The sequence below is a fragment of the Scomber scombrus genome, chromosome 4, assembly GCF_963691925.1.
Source record: "Scomber scombrus chromosome 4, fScoSco1.1, whole genome shotgun sequence".
Classification (NCBI taxonomy): domain Eukaryota; kingdom Metazoa; phylum Chordata; class Actinopteri; order Scombriformes; family Scombridae; genus Scomber; species Scomber scombrus.
This window is the reverse complement of record NC_084973.1, coordinates 5543305-5563799: the sequence shown is the minus strand read 5'-3', so window position 1 is coordinate 5563799 and position 20495 is coordinate 5543305.

Below are 20495 nucleotides of genomic sequence, written 5' to 3'. Positions count from 1 at the left end.
TGATTTATTTTGGATATTGAAGCGACTGCAGACTGACATGTGTGGGGGGTTTATTTCGCAATAACAAAGAGGATTTTAGTGAAAGTGCCAAGTGTGGACAAAATAGCTGTCGGCCTTTTTTCTTTTGAATTGGGCGTGATGTCAGAGACACATGGAAGAATGTACATGGAATGGTTATTGTCCTGATGGTGCCTCCCTCTATTTACTTGTTTTCGCACTGTACATTTTCAGTCTCTTTCTACTGAATGCTCTCTTTAGTTCGTTTTACATACCATTACGTTGTGGACTCTGCCAAGAAGCTCCTCTATATACCACGCACCGTGTATAATAATAATGATAACGATAACACATCTCCAGTGAAGGTAAAGCAGCATTTAACAGTCTGAAAGTGAAGTCTGCTCATATTCCCTGACAATAACTGCACTATCATCACTGTGACACTAAAAGGGACTCTCAGATCACAATAATCTATGGTTTTAACTTGAGTACGGTACTTGTTTTATGATTTGCAGCTAATCTTGTATTTTTTATGGAATTTGGAAAAGATGAAAAAGCGCAAAAATGTTCACATAGATGAAAAAACCTTGATGTTTCTGACTGTTTGTTGGCATGTGGTTTTAACTGTTCCTCTCATGAGTTTTGTGAGACCTGTCCTGTCAGAGTAATTATTACTGTTTCACTACTTCTTTCACAGCTAATTGCAGTCATATATCTTTCAGTGATTATTATTACTATTATTGTGGAAGTGGTGGGATTTTTCTTCTTCCCACTTTGAAGGGGTTGTCATTAAACAGGAATAACTGACTGTTGTAATTTCTTTCTTCTCAGAGAATGTAAAGCCAGAGAGAGGCTGGTTGCTAAAATTTGAGGCAACTATGTTTGAATTAATCCGATGATAAATTACAGTTTATTTAAAAAGGAAAAAAAAGGACATATTTAAAACCATAACACCAAATTTTGTGAACTGAAACCTCAGTGAAACGACATCTTTGAGTTGAATTTTGATCTTTCTGTGATTATACCAAAATCAATGCTTGGAGCAACTTCTTGTTAAAAATGATTAAAAAAAAGAAGAATCAGGGATCAGTCTAACGACAGAAGTAACTCATGTCACCAGCAACCATGGGAGTTAGGTGCAATCATAGAAAAAGTAGAATTTCAAATATGATTAAAGTCTGCTCTATATATTTAATATTGATTCACGAATGTCTGTATTTTTTTGCAATGTAAAGCATCATCAGATTCTCATTTGAACGAAACATCTGACATCAGCTTTGAAGCTCATGTATGATTAAAAAGTTGTTTCTGAACTCTGCTTTGCATCGGATGATTGTGCTTTTATTTTGCTGTGTGGAGAAGAGTTAAGTCTTCACACACTTCATCACACAGCAAGAGTCTTTAAGGTACAAAATGTCTTTATGTAAAATTCCCTTTTTGTGTTACTATCCCTGTGCTGTGGTTCAGCAAGAAAATACTGTAGTGAAGCACAAAGAAGCAATTTTGTGCAACAAAAAAAAAAAGTACATTTGGAACTGACTGCGGTTGGTTTTCCACATTTTCACACAGAACAAGCACCTTGGATTTTCCACCATCAGTTTCAGTGGAATCATTTTGGGAAGGAGTCTCTTTGGAGCCAGTATGAGTTTAAAAGCCCTGAAAAGAGAGTATAACTATGAAAACCACACAGACACAAACTTTCCTCTGGTCAATCCAGGGGCGGTGCCAGACATTGTAGACATCCGGGTCTTAAGCCCAGTCTTACTAGGGGGGTCTGGGGGTAGAACATTTTGAAAAACAACCCCTTAAATAGTTGCTGTAGGGGACTTTTAAGAGACTTATAATGGCAAAATGTATACTTAAAATATAATACATTCAAGTTACTGTATAAAAAAATGAAGGGCTTATGCCTTATTAAGGTCACCTAATAGGCCTAGTAGGTGGCTCACTGGAATTGAGAGACCTCATGTAGTTTTATTTCAGGTACCTTTTTTCATGCTGTTGCATTTGTTGTCCACTAGGTGGCTGTGTCCAATAAATAAAATGCATTTTAGCTAATGTAATAGAATCCATAGCTTTTATATACAGTCTTAAACACCTTCAAGGTTACTCTTCAACCTCCCTGTTCAGTTTCATTTTGTCTTCATTCACTAAATGATTATCATGACTATTGTTACTGTTGTTTTGTCATGTTAATCAATTGATATTAAATAGAGGGATTGAGAGGCTGTTAGTGCAATGCAAAATTATTTAATGAAAAGAGTAAAAGATGCAAGTTATTTAATTAATTAATTAATTGTGACAACTAATGTTAAAATGTGTTAACGATATTAATATAACAGCTTTACCTGAAGCCTTGTAAAAGAGCCAATCACCATCTAGAGCCTGTAGTTCGGGAAATTCCCGTTCAAAGATCCAACGAATCTAGATCAAAGCATGCTAATAGTTTAGAGCAATATATGAATTAAATGCTTTACATTTCAATAATAAAAACATTAAAGTTGTTTTCACCTGATTATGGTCAGCTTCCTGTGGACACATTCCTTTTGCCCAGGCCAGTCTGCATCAATTTTAGCTCAGAATTGGCCTTGGGAGTTTTCCCTGTTTGCCTTGGGAGAGCAAACACTGTGAGCGTTATACTTTTATCTGTAGCTGCTTTCGTAGGCTGAGAAAATCTTTTTTGCCCTCTTTTTGGTTTTAGTCCACCTCTTCTGAAATGACCAGGAAAAAGTCTAAAGTAATAAGAAATTAAGTAGAGGAATGAGAAGGTGAGTTAGAGTAGTAGCAGCAGCATATAAAGAATGGGATAATGTTCAGATTGTATATGTTCCAACTTTAGTCTCAGTTACCGTGACATCTCCTGTATCCTTGTAGAAGTTGGTGTGATACTGGGAGATGAAACGGACATACCCGCGCTGGCAGCAGGGCGGAGTGAAGTTGTACTTAGAGCAGCAGAGGCGGGAAAAGAATTACCTCTTTCAAAAGGAGGGACGTTAGGGCGAACAGGTCAAAAAGCTTCCTTCCAGGGTCAACTCTTGAAGCAGCCTCTGTAAAAGATGAACAACACATACACTGATAACTAAATCGTGATTTTGACACACTAGAAAAACGTTTCACACTATGTTGATATTTTTTACTTCAAATAGATAGAAACACAGATGATAAAAACCTCTGTTTCTTATCTGACCGCCTCACACCGGCTGCTGCCTCAGCAGACATGATGCTGTTGCTGCTGCCTTTAACAAAATCAAAATCCAACTATCAGTTATGAAGAGAGCAACAACAATTATAATATAACGTTATAATTTTATAAGGAATTAATTTAGCATTAGCTACATCAGAGACAGTTGATGAACCAGACTCCAGGCTACATTACACTAGCAACACACGTCTTGGTCAATAATTTTACAATTGCACAAAAAACCCAAATGTCACAGCTGTTTGCCAGCAGTGCTCATAAAATGAGCCAGTTTTGTTTTGGTTACATGCAGTCCAGAGCTGCGACGTCTAGCGGTGAAATAAATCCATTTTTAGCCCCTTTAAATGTCCAAAATCAATTCACAATTTTTGTTTTCCTCCTTCTTAAAAATATTTATTAATAACAGCTTTGCTCTTTGTAGCAATGGAAGAAAAGTGGGAAGAGGTTTATAACTACCTTTCTGAGGGAATATACCCTTCTGGGTATAATAAGTCACAAACACTGAACCTCAGAAGGTACAGTCAAAAATTCACAGTGAAGGGTGAGTATCTGAAATGCATTCAAATGTAGCTGTTACGATACATAGATTCGTCTGTAATGATTTTAGTTTTTTAATGAATTTTCACTGCAGATGGTGAGCTCTTTGTTGGAAAGAGGAGGGCAATCAAAACAAGGACAGATGCCAAGACAATTTCCGATGAGTTCCACAGCTCACCAATGGGGGGGGGGGGGGGGGGGCATACTGGCATCCTCAAAACAAGACATGCCATTAGCTCCAGATTTTACTAGAAAGGCATGAGTGTACACATTGATACCTGGGTATGTTCTATGAAGTTTCTATTGTGTTTTTTGTTATTTTTTAATTATTTTAACTTTTATGAAAGCTAAACAAATGTTAATTGTTTAAGGTGCTGGAATGTGACAAGTGCCAGAGGGTTGGGCACCCTTTAGCGTCCTCAGAGTCACTGCAGTGTATCAAGGTAAATCTGTAGACCTGCAGTGACATCTTCATTTAGTTTACTGTCATTAATGTGCCAAACTTATATTTCCATAACTACTCCTTCAATGCATTTTTTGTATTATCTCCTGCTTATATTATTTTTTTAATACCTTGTCTTCTTAAAATGATCCATATTTTGTCTCCCCTCTTGTTGATATTGCTTGCTTCTTTGTATTGATTATTCTGTTTGATTGTTTCATACTTGGATGCTACAGCACTGTAAATGTCCTCAATCTGGAACTAAAAGTAATTTTGTTTTACTTCATAGGTGTCTGCTGTCTGGGAGCTTGTGGGGATAGATCTCACAGGACCTTTACCCAAAACAAAGGATGGGTTTGAGTATATCCTCACAGCCACGGATTACTTTTCCAAATGGGTCGAGGCATTCCCATTGCGGACCAAAACTGCAGCAGAAGTGGGACTCCATATTTGTTCAATCATCTACAGACATGGTTGTCCCAAAAGAATCCTTTCGGATCAGGGAAGGGAATGTGTCAATCAAGTACGTGCATGTACTATCATGTATAATCCTGAAATTACAACTTTGTGGGGTTAGGGTTTTTTTTAAATTTTTTATACAGTCATTTCTGTTGTTTCAGCTCAACACAAGTCTCTGTGAGATGCTGGGCATAGAGAGAAGAGAGACAGCGGCCTATCATCCACAAACAAATGGCCTGGATGAGAAGACCAACCACAACATCAAGCTGCAAGTTTATTTCTCAGGTTTTTGTTTTGCCATTTCACATCTTAGAGCCCTCACTAAGCTAGTGAATGAAAGGCAGGACAACTGGGACGTCTTCTTGGAGGCAGTATTGTTTTCTTTGAGGTCCAAAGTCCAAACATCTACAAAACAGACACCGTTTATGTTGATGTATGGGCGAGAGTTTTCCCCTCCGAGGTTTCCGTCGACATGCCGGAGTAGGGAAGGTGTTTGGGGATTGCAAGTAAACTATTTAAAAGAGTGTTTAAATATGTAATTTGCCATTTGCATGATATATATAACAGGCCACATACTTTGTCATGTCATTTTTGGCATTATATATTCACATAGTAACGTTTGTCGTCCAGTAACATTTTTTATATTTTTCATTTCAGCTTTCCACCATAGTTCTCCAAGTTGATGATAACAAGTTTGATGAGGTAGTGGAGGAAAAACTAAAGGCTATGGAGAATGTTAATTCCAAAGCAGCAGACCACATTGCAAACAGCCAGGAATCTCAAAGGCAGGCTTATGCCAAACGAGTCCTGAAGAAGTACAAAAGAAACCTCGTACAATGTTGGTGATGAGGTCCTGCTTTTCAACATGAAGAAACGGGGAAGGAAAGAAGGCAGAATTGAGCCTGATTTCTCTGGACCTTATGTTATAACACATAAGTGGCAAACTTGTTTCATTATCTAATTTCAAAGGAGCACCTTTGAAGAGTAGGTATAGCATTAAACATTTAAAGCCATACCGAAAGGAGCCAGACAGCCCCCTGTCAGGAATCACAGGATTCCATTCCTGATTGCTCACAACCCACGACCACAACTGAAGAAAGTGCCATGGCAGACATTTGTAGACCTTCTGTCATCCACTTTGCCACGCGGTTAGGCACCCAGAACCAGGTAAAGTATCAAAAACACTGCACGACATTGTAGATATTACGGCTGGGTTAATAGAATTTATTTGATCAATTTGAATTAATTGTCCTTCAAATGGTCGGTTCATAAAATCCAAAAATGTATCCTTTAATGTGACTGTCTTTTCTTCCGTGGATGTATGTCACACCTTGTAGCAGCCTGCAGTTACACTACCTCCTTTGTTTCCTGTGATCAACATTTATTTTTCATGTCACAAGATCTCACCAGATGTAATTGGGACCTTGTTAATATCATTTTTATTTAAAAAATCTGAGTCAATACCCAGTCCTAATAGATACACCCTGTATTAAAATAGATGTTAGGTTAGCAATACAATTTTACTAAGAGTCTGTCTTTGGTTTACCATTTATTCTTTCAGTTCAAAAATTGTGGGCTGCTAATGATCAGGGACAGGTGGAAGCGGTTGTTGGCCCATTGAAGCTGTACGACACATCATTTCGCACACTGCACAGGACTGCATGGCTGGCTGATGATGTAAGAAAGTAAAAAGTGTTGATAAAAGCTCTGAAAGACATACAACGGGAAAAAAAGTATATATATTTTTTTGTCTTTGGTTTGTATTGCAGGTTATTGATGCGTACTTGCACAGAATCATTGTCTCTCTTCACTCTTTTGACAATTAGAAACTATTTGCAGAAGGCAGGTCGTCAACAACCCTGAGCAAAATGGACAGTCCAGAAAATGCCACACAACAACCAGCAGGACGCCTGGAGCTGTGGCATTTTGGTGTTGATGGTAAAAAGATTTTAACTATTGTTATAGACATTTTTTAAAATACTGTCTCCAGCGTAATAAAATACTGTCCTACATGATTGTCTGATTCACAATATGAATCCACCTATGTTGTACCACCTGACACCTGACAAACCGCGATAAATTGACAGTCAATTAGTTTTTAAATGTCGGTTTCGATTATATTTCTATTAGTTGCCCAGCCATAGTGCTTTGTATTGTATTGTTTATTTCCATAAACATATATCTGTACTTTTTTTGTAGGTGCAGTGCGATTCCTGCAGTAGGTGGGAACATTTTGAATGTGTCCAGTATGAAAAAGAGTGGCACACAATATATCTGCAGAAAGTGTGCTTGAACTTGGAAGACCTGCTTCTTTTTTTTCTAAACTTATATTTGATTTGATTGTTTTATTAACGTGTCATGCACCAGAAGTGCCCAGCCCAAATGGGTTACAAGACACCAAAACGTTCGGACCGGCGGAAAGTTTGTTTCAAAACTCCGTGTGTGTAAAAAGCAAATCCACAAGCGTAGAACTGAGATCCACAAATGTTTTTTCGATTCACAAATAAAAACTGAGTTCACAAATGCCTGTTTGAAAGTTGTAAATGTTAGGAAGATATTCACAAATGCTTCAATTATTTGTAAATTAATTTGATGTATTTTTTATATTTGTGGAATTTGTTTGTTAAAAAACGCCAGACAAAACACGATACAATGTTCAGGATGCTGCGCAGGCTGAGCATCCCCTGGGAAGAGAGTCACCTGTGAAGCGCTCTGAGTTTGCTGACTGATTTGTACGGTGGCCGACCGGGGCCAACCGCTTCATTTGGGGGAGAACGGCTGCAAGTACAGAAACAATGCAAACTCAAAAACACAAACAAAAGTCAAAACAAATGCAACTACAAAATCGCGCTGCAAATAAAAAACATGCCTCAAGAAACAAAAACAAATGCATAAACGTCAAACCTGCTGCAAATTAGGAAATGATGCAAAGCCAGAAACGATGCAAATCAAGAAAACACCTGCATTGTATTCATACTGTACAGCTGTCACTCGATCAACTACTGTCTGTCAGTCAGAGTCAAGGCAAGTTTAGCTAACGTTAGGCTATGGATTTCGATGACGGATTGGAGCCGGTCATTCCAGCTTCTGCTGAGAGAAAGAGAAAGCCATCAAAAGCAAACCACCAAAAAGAGAGAAACGGACAAAACCAGGACAAAATATTCCTTCGTCTTACTACAGTAAGCAAGTGCAGTAGGGAACGATTCTCCTCTGATGAGAAGAAGAAGTCCAGGGATGTCACAGTGACAAACACCTCCAAAGGTGTTAGTAAAGACAGAGTCTCCAGAGTGGTGAAGTACTTCAGTGAACATGGTGAAACCAAACTAGAGCGCAGGGGTGGAACCAGGAATGTTGACAAAAAATGGATAAGAGGCAGGCGGTAGTTCAGCACATGTCCTTGTTCATGTGCAAGGCCAGCCACTACGCTCGTCGTGGCGCACCTGGCCGGAAGTACCTCCCAAGTGACATGTCAGTGACAAAGATGCACCGGCTGTTCCAGGAGCAGAACCACAGGGACATCAGCTACTCCCTATATTACAACGTGTTCTGCACTATATTCAACCTGGGATTTGGGCATCCATCATAGGACTGCTGTGCCACCTGCATAAGCTCGAAGCTTCGAATGAAAGATCCCAATCTGACGAGAGGAAGGCACAGATTGTGTCCTTCATGCTCCACGACGCAGAGCTCGGGTGTTCTACACCCTGCTGAATGCAGTGGAGGAATCAGTCACTGTCTGCTTTGACATGATGCAGAACCTCTCTCTGCCCAAGTCTCCCATCGGCCAGACCTACTACTCCAGGCAACTCTACATGTATGTGCTTGGTGTTGTGGTCCACCATGGAGAGAGGAGCCTGCAGGCACTGAGTGACCGTCATCTTTATGTGTGGCTTGAAAATGAAAATGGAAAAGGCAGCAACATGATCGCTTCTGCCCTGGACCACTGCCTGAGAACCAGTCTAGCTGAAGATGTCCAGCAGGCTGGCCATTTGAGGCTCTTCATCGATTCCTGCTACGGACAGAACATGAACGTCACAATGGTGGGAATGCTGTCCAGTCTACGGAGCACTATCTTTAAAGATGTCAAAATGGAGTGCTTCTTCCCTATCTATGGCCATAGTTTTCTCCCTGCTGACAGAGTTTGTGGAAGAATTGAGCAGGATATTTGCAAGCAGGACACCATCCTCCTACCAGAAGAGTACACCAACATCCTGAGCAGACATGAAAACGGGTCATGGGTGAGAAAGGTGAGAAAAATACAACCCCTCTTGGGGGGTCTGGGGGCATGCTCCCCCGGAAGAAAATGTTGAATATTTCATATTTGAAAGCATCAATCTTATGCATTTTGAGAGGAAATTCAAGCGGACAACAAGACAGTATGAGTGTATAATAAAGTATCTATACATGGTCACATTATGCTATAGAAGAAATGAGACTGAAAACTTCTCTCATGATATGCACAACTTTAATAGTGCAATTTGCTCTTATTTTTTCTTCTTGGCCTGGACCAGTGTCTCCAAGGCACGCTTTCGTTGTTTTGCCGCATGTCTCAGCTAGGGTGACCACCTGCTAATAAGCCCAAGGAGGGACAAGGGGTATGTTTCTGAGGGACAATGTGGGACACTGCCTGTCCTGCCTGTTGTGGGGTGGCCCCACCCCACAAGCAGAATCACTGATAGTGGTGTACCCATTTCTAGCACATACAACCTTAAACGGTATATTAATAATGCCCTATTCCCCTAAACATGTGTAATTGCTGATGTATGCTCATGAATAGGCCAACCAATGTGTATTTTCTTCTAAATAAAGATTCCTATATTTTGAACATTCAATGAATTGACAGATGCACTTCCACTTATGATTTACTTTAGCTATGTAATTTTATTTATTTTCCATTGCAACTTATTCACTTTAAATATATTCTAATATGAAATTATAGGATTAACAGGAATTATATCACCATATCATGTCTAAATATATATATATATATATATATATATATATATATATATATATATATATATATATATATATATATATATATATTTAAAAAGAAGAACAAGTATACAAAAATATTGTTGTCCACTGTACATATCATATTTATTCATTTTTTTGTGTACAGGTAGGGTACCATATCATATTATAGGATTAACAGGAATTGTAGTTGTTTAACACCACAAGAACAGTTAAAAAACAAGTCTTAACTCACAACTCCAGAGGTTCACAGAACGAGAAGGGGGAGGATGGGGGGGAAAAAACTGTTCAGCGTGTTGGACCGTGTGGTACACACTCGTCACCTCTGCAGCAGTCACTTTGTCAGCGAGAAAATCGGTTTTAGGTCGGAGGAAAGCATCCATAGATTTGGATGTCTCTTTCTGCTGGACCCGTTTTTTGTGAGTCTCCGTCTGTCTGTGTCGTTTCACATCATATTCCCCTCCATGTCCGATTGAGAAGGACGTCTTGCAAAGGTCACAGAAAGCCCTCTCGGTATCCCCCTCAACACCTTTCAGCCACAAATATTCATTTTGCCAGTTTTTATTGTACCCACACCTTCTCTTTTTAGTTGATGGCGGTACCTCAGACTCCATTTTTCGAATTAGGAAAGCGCGCGTCTAAAAGTTCCTTTCCAATATACAGGTGCGTGCGCTGTCATGACAACGAAAAAGTTGACAACAACCTAGAACTAGAATCTAGTCAGCAGTTCAACTGTGTGTGGGGGGGGGGGTGACAACAGTAGCGTGCTGAACTGTCAATGTTGGTTTGGCTGCCTGGGGCTCGAGGATATAGAGCGACTAACTTTTTTTTGTTTGTTTAGAAAGCATTGATTAATGATTATGCGTGACACGGTCTCAATTTGCGGGACGCATGAATTGGGCTTCAAACGCTGTGCGTGCACGCGCTACGCGGGACGGGTGGTCACCCTAGTCTCAGCCTTGCCCTCTTCTCTTCTTCAGCCAGTTACTTGGGGGCCATACTTGATCTGCTGCTGCTGCTTCTCTTTCTGATTCATTTTCTACTGGCTTTAGTATGTGGCTGCTGCAGAGTTGATGTTCTTGCATAGTGTTCGGTCCACCTCCCCAAACTTCACATCCTCCCTTCTGAAGAACTGCACAGCTGTTTTCTCCCTGGACTTAAGGGTGTACTTGAAGGCAGGTGGAAGAGCTGACTGACAGAGATAAGAGACGGTGAAAAAAAAACGAGCCTTCCCCCCCCCACAGCTTCGATTATCGGGACAGCCCTACTAATCAGTCTCGAAAAGCTAGCTAGCACGAAAACTAATGTCGTAAGCTTGCGCCAACTTTAACTTACCTTCAGTCCCCTCGCCTCAGCATCATCCACACATCCTGAAAATGAGTTGTAGAAATTTTAGAAAAGAAACACTAGCGCTAAACAGTATTTTTTGCGATTTAATTTTGTCAGTTGTTTTTTTTTAAACAAGCCAGACGAAAGACACAAAATCTCATTCTTGTATGATTATAAATTCATACATTCATTGCAAATGCACAAGCTAACTAGAGGCCGGAGGCTTGTTAACTAACGTTAACGTTACGTTATCTCTCTTGCTGTGTTCCGTGTGCTTTAATTCTTCAAGTGATATATGTCCTGTAGCTAACGTTAAGGCTATGTTAACAGAGCTGCTGAAGAAAATAATGAAATTATTGAAACCGTCACTCACGAAATTCAGTCAGGCCAAGAACGTCTCCTCACACGGCAGCTCTCCAAATCGGCTGGCAGAGAAGCTTCCGCCGCTCTGGACTGCATAGTAAAATTAACAACCCAATCAGGTGCTCTCGCGCAGTTTTTTTCTTCTTCTTTTTTTTTTCTCTTCCCAATTCAAGGCTCCCGTATACCTCCAAATCACAATCACTTGCCACTTGACTCCCCCCAAAAAAAATATTTTCTCATTGGATCTGCAAGATTCACGTAGGTCATCTATTTTGGTTTCAAAACGGCGAATTTCGCCAAAAGCTGAGTGATTTTCATGTATGCTGAGGAAGCATGGCTCTCTATATGTGTGCGGGACTGGGAGAGCTTTTACCACAAAGCTGCAACCAAGGCTCTCATGCAGTCCACGCAGTCTTACAAGATCAGCGAAGCCCGGGTGCTGGAGATCGATGGCAAAGGGTTGGGGGTGAAAACCACCTTCAACGGTCCCACCTACCAGCACACTCTCCTGAAGAGAGGCAAGAACTGGGGCCGGTATAAAGCAGATCCCCTGCCGATGATGACCACAGTGAAGGCTGTGAAGAAGAAGGACATCGTCAGCCTGCTGGAACCCATTGGTGCCCCAGCAAACGTCAAGGCCTTCTACAACCATGTGATGTCCACAGTGAGGAAGAGTAGGCTAAAAGGCACACACTGGCATCTGAAGCCCATGTGACACTCAAGAACACACACACACACACGCAAAATCATTCAGTGTACGGAAACATGAACTAAGCTACTTTAACCTATTTTTATTTAACATGCTATATATAACTATTGGGGCCACAACATTTGGCACCTTCATTTTTACAGCCATTACTGTGCATTTATTGTGAAAGAAAGTTTTTTCCAAGATTTAGGAGATTATAATTCTTTCAAACATGCTGTTGCTAACAGTATGAGTAATGTAATGTAAAGAAGAAAAAACCTGAAAAACAAAATGTGTATAACATAAATGAAGACATTCTGATCTCCTCTTTCCGAGGTACATCACCATAACTTGGGAAGGCTTCTTGCTAGCTTGCGTATGTCTGCTGCATCCAAACTCTCCCCTGGAGCACGGAGGCAGCCAGAGAGGTTCGCTCTGAAACAATACAGAAAATGTCTTTGTCTAAAAGCATCCTGCAGTTTCTCTTTTACTGTCTTGTAATCAGCCTGGACGGCCGCTGGCAGGCTGTCCCACAGGAGGAAAGCAGCTTTGGTCAGCCGTGTTGGCAAAATCCTCACTAGTTTATAGTCATAGTCATCTCCGGTGCCTCCCACCAGCGCTTTAACGGCCACTTCATACTGTCTGGCCCAGCAGGGGAAATTTTGTTTGTCCTTTCCGCTGAAGGGTGGCGGGAGTTCAATCCTGACGCCGCTGGCGAGCGGCCCATCCCCATGGCGCTCTCTGTAGTCCAGCGGGTCCTCGTCGTACTTCCACATTTTGCAGCTTCCGTCGTTTTCTGTAATTATTTATTTTCTAAACGAGCTGATTATTACCACAAAGTGAGGTTCAGGCACGACACGGTCTAGACCAGTGGTCTCCAACCCTGCTCCTGGAGAGCTACTGCCCTGCATGTTTTAGGTATTGCCTCACTCTAACTCGTTATCAAGCAGCTGAGGCTCGTCAAAGGGCTTGATAACGAGTTGATTATTAGAATCAGGTGTGTTAGAGTGAGGAGATACCTAAAACATGCAGGGCAGTAGCTCTCCAGGAGCAGGGTTGGAGACCACTGGTCTAGACACTCGGTAGTGCTAACTAAACTGTATGTAGCTAAACTAACCGATGCTAGCAGTGGCTAGCTACTTAGCTTCAACTCCGCAAAACTGTTTCGGCGGTCTTCACTCAATATTTAACTTATGGCGGATGTCTAAGCATAAACATAAAATAACTCTAAGCTGTCTGCCCAGAAATACTCCAAACATAAAAATAGGTTACACTACCATACCCTACCTGAGTAGACAATCTATTCATATGTTAATAGTTTGATTGATCCACTAGCTTTTCTTAATGGTTTTACACTAGTAGCTTATAGCCTAAGGTGGATATATAGCATTTTGCAAAAGAAATGTTATGTTGTGTAGGTTCTGGCCAAAACCTACAAACCTAAACTCAGAATCTTATTATTTAACCCTCTGGAGCACAGATGACGTATTGTATTTTTTTTTTAACCAATTTAAGATATTTGACAATGTTAAGATGAATATGTCGCATTTCGGCATGGTTTTTGACTTATTTATGAACCATTTGTGGATATAAAATTGAATAAAAAATATCCTGGATTTGAAGAACATTGTGTCCCTGGCCTTCAATAGCTCAAGTAATAGTTTAATGAATAAAAATTGTGAACAAACTTGAAAGTTGATGTCAATAATGTCAAATAACCAGCATTTCTCAAAATGGATATATCTCAAACTCTTCATATACACTGGCTTGATACAGACGGGGTGCAGCTCGTCCAGGTGATTGCTGATGAGCTGCAGCTGAGTGACCAGGTGAACAGAGTTAACTGATGAGGTGGGTGTGGCTGATTAGCAGGAGTGGAGCAGGGGTGTGGTGAATGGAAATTTACCAGCAGCAGGAGAAAAGCTTCACAGACTGTGACACATAAACGGTGTCCCAATTCAGGGGCTGCATCCTCGAAGACAGCGTCCTTCTGAGGAACCTCTGATGCATGCATCAACCGTTGTTAAATGGTACGGTCTAGCCTTCGAAACATTTCCTGGTTGCGTCACCAGCTGTTCCCGCCCAAAAAACACACAGAAGTATAAGACAAACAGAAGAAAGAAGAAAAAAAATGTTAGACATGGACAAATTTGTAATTTTATTTTTAATAACAATGTTGCTGGAGGAAAGGGAGAAGCGTCTCCGTCTCCAACGGCTATTATATCTGCGTTTAAGAGGGGACCGAGAGGTAAACCTGTTATTTTAACCCTCAGTAATGTTATCATTATGTTATCATTATCAATATTAGCTAGTTAACAGTTAGGGGTAGTTAACATACCAATACATTACGTTAATGCTAGACATATAAACTGTAGATCGGCCCTGGAGGAGGTTATCCCTGACCACGACTATCTTTAGTTGGCAAGTAACATCATTTTAAAGCCATTATTCCTATTCAAAGTGTTTTTTAGATAGTTTTCTTTGTTGTAAGAATTGTATTATTGTTATTATTATATTGTGAGATTACAATTCTAGCCTCTTTCTTAAAAATGCTTAGTGACATGGCAGCCGTCGATCGAGTCAGCCCTGCAAACCCACTTGATGGACGATGTGGTGGACAGTGGAGACCAGACCCCCAAACACCCTGAATACCAGCCCAGATGATGTCCCACTGACCACAGAAGACACCAGGGTCTTTATTGTGGCATCCCATCCAGCCCAGCAGCACTGCCAGGGACTCCTGCTCAGCCTACTACATTATTTCTTTTATTGAATGATTTGATTCTGTATGATCTTGGCATTGTTTTTACTTTGATACTCGCAGATTTATCTCATTTCTGTATTTATTTTTTGAAGTGTTGAAGTGAATCCCTTGTGCCCTGACATTCGCTGTTGAAATGCATTCAAGGAAAACTCAATAAAAAGAATTTTGAAAGAAAGAAAAAAAGTCAATATTGAATCCCTTGTTGTTCCTGAACAGTAGCACTTTATGCCGTTTGCTCATCCTGTTATGAATTGTACTTAAGTTGTAAATACTAAATGGAATAGACAACGTGTAACAAATAACAATATTCTTTTTAATACAAATAACATAGAAACAATCTTATTTACAGTAATAAATTAAATAAACAGATTCATAACTGAACTGAATTACAATGAAACACATCACTTGTCCACTATCTTCTCGAGGAGAGAGAAGAACCTCTCCATCCTCTGATTGCTCTCCTGCTCCCTCCTTTCCTCTGCATAGGTAAAAGAAATCCACACCAGCACCTACTTTTTATTGTTTCTTCAAGTTGTCCCATTTTTTTTTTTGCCTGCTGGGGCTGGACCTTCCCCTCCAGGCCCATATTTTCCAGTATTGTTCTAAACACAGAGGGAAGCAAGACAAAAGGTGAACACAAGATCACATTAACACAGGGATGCAAAGATTTACAAAAAGGGACATCGGCCATACCTCCAGCCAACAGCGGCCGAGTGTTTGGCCCCTGTGAACAAATGGTCGTTTTCACCTCTTAACTGGATAAGGAGCTCTGTTTGCTCCTTGCTCCCTAAAAAAAATGAAATGTGAAACACTTTTTTTTGCTATGTCAACAGACAAAAGGGTTCTAATATAGCAAAAAATGATCAAAATGATTATAATAATGAAGTATAACATATAATAGTGGTAATCCTAAACGTGGATCTTTATTCAATTCAATCATTTAACTAGACTTTGCAGTTTTACAGTCTGGAAATAAGGCAGGGATCACAACCTAATCTGAATTTGTTCATCTAAGTAATAAATATAAGTAATTGGTGAAAGTATAGCAGTATAAGTACTTATACGTAAAGGTAATTGAATATAAAACCCCAATACATTTGAAGGTGAATTCTGCTTGGCTTGTTTGGCTTTCTTGGCTTGTCTGTCTCTCCATTGTCAGATTTCGCGGGACTACCGAGCGGCGCGCAAAGGATCTTGGGATATATAAGGCCGCTAAGGATAGTAGCGATGCATCCTCTAAATCAGGGAAAACAAGGACGCATTTTGAGGCTGCGTTTGAGGAGTCTTCGAATTGGGACAGGCCTTGGCGCGGCGCTGTGACATAACCGCCCTTAAAATGCGTCCTTACAAGGATGCAGCCCCTGAATTGAGACACAGCCACAGTCTGTGAAGCTTTTCTCCTGCTGCTGGTAAATTTCCATTCACCACACCCCTGCTCCACTCCTGCTAATCAGCCACACCCACCTCATCAGTTAACTCTGTTCACCTGGGCACTCAGCTGCAGCTCATCAGCAATCACCTGGACGAGCTGCACCCCGTCTGTATCAAGCCAGTGTATATGAAGAGTTTCGTTGCAAAACGAGATATATCCATTTTGAGAAATGTTGGTTATTTGACATTATTGACATCAACTTTCAAGTTTGTTCACAATTTTTTATTCATTAAACTATTACTTGAGCTAATTGAAGGCCATGGACACAATGTTCTTCAAATCCAGGATATTTTTTATTTAATTTTATATCCACAAATAGTTCATAAATAAGTCAAAAACCATGCCGAAATGCGACATAATCATCCTAACATTGTCAAATATCTTAAATTGGTTAAAAAACCCAATACATTACATCATCTGTGCTCCAGGGGGTTAAATAATAAGATTCTGAGTTAGTTTTGGCGAGAACCTACACAACATAACATTTCTTTTGCAAAATGCTATATATCCACCTAGCTATAGGCTACTAGTGTAAAACCATTAAGAAAAGCTAGTGGATCAATCAAACTATTAAAATATGATTAGATTGTCTACTCAGGTAGGGTATGGTAGTGTAACCTATTTTTATGTTTGGAGTATTTCTGGGCAGACAGCTTAGAGTCATTTTATGTTTCTTCCAGTTTAGTATTTACAGTGTATATGTGGGGGTTTTATTTTGGAGGGGTGGAGCGGAAGTGTGTATGTTTTGGTGTGCGGCAATTGATGAACGAGGAGTAATAAACAAGCGGTCTTCACTCAATATTTGTCTTATGGCGGATGTCCAAGCCAGGAGTATCCCACCGCTGCCACCAATGTAACCGAGCGTATGGACGCCACACTAGAGCTTTTGTCTCATTACGATCCACTGCTTAATGAGCACTTGTAAAAAGTTAAGGACAAAAAAAAAGGAACCAGGCTGACACATTATCTGAGCTCTGACATTCAGAATGAATTTATTGATTTATGTGGCATAAGAGTTTCGAAAACAATTTTAAAGGAAAGGGCAGATGCTATTTATTTTTCAGGTCATCTGTGATGCTACACCAGACATTTCCCACACTGAGCAGAATGTGGTGCTCATCAGATATGTGAGGTATAACAAAGAAACAGACTGGTTCTTAGAATTTAAGGACTTTCACAAAAAAAACAGGAAGTGAGATAGCAGAAATGATTGAAAATGTACCTGATGACAAAGGGATAGACATTGGAGACTGCAGAGGTTAAGGATATGACAACAGGGCAAACATGTCAGGCAGGGTCAAGGGAATCCAAGCCCAGATATTTACCTACTTTTTAAGTGCCAGGCCAGAACGCTGGGCCATCTACAAAGAGAAAACAGGTTGCTCTTTGCATCGTCTCTCAGATACTTGCTGGAGTACAAGAATCATGGCTGTTAAACCTGTAGCACAACTACCGTTTTTGCCGCATGTTTTTGTACTTCTGTCTGCGCTGCCTGCCTTTGTGTACCGAACCTGGACTGTGTAATAAACTGCCTCACCACACCTGTCTCTGGTCTGCTCTGTGGGTCCCAGTTTTGTCTTGTCTGAGCCTGACAGATACCAGGTTCCATACCGCTGCAGAAATAGTCGAGGAATTCTCTGCTGTTTTAAAAGTTGGGCAGATTAGCGAGGATAAAGTCCCTTCTGTGTGCCAACCACTCATCAAGAAGTATTCCAGAGATCTCACGTCCGAGTTTGAAAATGAAATAAGACGACTGAACACAGTATATGCTGCTACTCTACCTCCTAACTTGTCCCCTCTTGGACTCCTGAATGCAATGCCTGAAGGCTTTTAATCTTGCATCGAATAGTGAACTGCATACTGTATGCAGACTTGCATGTACAAGTCACCAGCAATAAATATTGTGCTAGTGCTAGTATTGAACTACAAGAAGCAAGACAGTTGCAAGCCTTTAATTAAAGTTATGTAAAGCTTTTGATGGGACAGTTAGGTCCTAGACATGTGGTCGCAACAGCAATTTGATTTTTTTGTCATGGGGCCCAAACTTCCTGGCAGAGCCCCTGCATGCCCGTAGCAAGACACCTGTCCAACCGACAGACGTTCCTGTAATTTATAGATAGATTATCAAATCAAATTATACTCAGGCTCAGGCCTGCCCTGCATCCATGAAATATTCTTTTTGGTATGTCACAGACGGCCAATAAGTGTGCATCGCCAACTCTTTGCACTAAGTCTCCTGGGAGAAATCTAAGCTTGACTTAGCAGAACGCGTCATCTCTATTCAGACATTTGGCAAACCTTCATCTGTTAGCCATGAGGGCTTTTTGGTTTGGTCTTGGATCTCACATCACTTTTGTTTTTTTCTTTTTTATTTCTTCTACAATCAGTATCAGCAGAAAAGAAGCTATGAAGAGTGTCAGTCATTTTAAATTCTCTAACCAATTGCTGACATTACATACATAAGAACTAGAAAGACATTACATCTGTTAATTCACTTCATTATATCGGCTAAGTGTGTCTATTTTTATCAATTTTTCTAGGACACTTGAATCATATTTCTTTGATATTCTCTTTAGCATCAAATTAAGGAACTGGATAGTCCATGTTGCATGTGGAACTTATTTTGGCCAAAACCTGAATACAGTTGGCAACTGTTTTCAGGTCCATTTAAGGAGATTTATAACAGGTGAATGAACCTTTATGGACGGTACTTCATCTTCAGTTTTATTACAGGATTAAGTTCTGTAACTGTAGACAACAAATATTTTGGCATATTTACAAAGTCAAGCTCCATTCATGTAGCTGACATTGGCCTTTAAAAATATTAATGTGATGGGATATTAACTAATAAAGTTGTCTGTTAATGTAACAGAAAAATACTGTTGATGTTAACTACATGATTCAACTTCCATGGCCTTTAAATCAAGCACTATATTTGTTGGAATTGTACACAAACCATATTCTGCACTATTTGATGAATGATAACATTTGGCCATCATCCCATGACTATACTTGGAGGCAGTAGTCCTCATTCATAATAGCAACTTCTGATGATTAATCTAGGGGAGAAATTGATATGCTCCTCCTTATTTCACTCTAAATACTTTTATATGTACGATTACTGAAGTAGACCTTTGATTTAGTTGGTTGTCTTACTGAAGTATCTGTGCATGTATATACCTACACGGTCGCCCATAAAGTTGGAATAATTTAGTTTTCAGACACATTCCTCTTTTTATTTTCTATTTATACACATCAGTAATCACCTTTGACCAGGTGCAATGAGATTGATCAATACAATTTTGAGAATATATACACTTTATCTATCAAGAATAAATCACATTGTCACAATCATTTCATGAGAAGAAGTAAAACATATTTTATTCCAACTTTATGGGCGACAGTGTATATATAATTTATCTTTTGTTTTTTAAGAGAATGTGTTCACAGTCAACATTTCTGATGAAAACTAACATGTTGGTAGTAAATTAAAATGGTTTTAGTAGTGAGGAAGGTATTCGCCTTCAGTATAATGTACATAGAATTTATTAGTAATGTAGTCCATTCTACTGTAAATCACTAAACTAAACAATTGTCAGTTTTATTTTACATTTTATTCAATATTTTTAGACCCACATTGTATATGTCACGTTCACATTTGTGATCAAATTATAATGCATTATATAGTTTTAAAATAATAGTTACAAATAAAATAGTTTACCAGCTGCATAAACATCACTGCCACAAAATAAGCAACAGGATAAGGCCATGACCAAATTGAGTCAGAGACTACAGCTGACCAAGCACTCCCACCCTCTATAAAAGCAGCAGCCCTGGGCTTCTACATGAACTGGTGGGCCTTCAACACAGGTGAGTGCATTGACTATGATCTCAGTTTTTAACTCCTTTTGATCAGTCAGTAAAGTTAAAGTAATTACAAAAGGATTTTGTCCATATTTCTTTGTCTGATTTATCAACATTATTTCAAAACTATTTCTTTAAATGATATATTTATATCCAGTACATACCCTGTCTCAACACATACTGTATACTAAGTGACCATTAAGAGCAGCTCTATTTATCTGGTTGTGGAAGTCAGTTTTGAAAATTGATGATTGAACTGAGTACAGCTGGCACTTATTAGTTAACTGAATAAGTTGTATGAACTTCGCACTTGACTGCTCTCAAACTGACATTCTGCAAGTAAGATTTAAAATGAGAAAAACAAATTGAAATAAATGATTGTACTCATGTTTCACCATCTTTTTTATAGCATCTTGACACTCCATCAAATACTGTACCATTCATCTT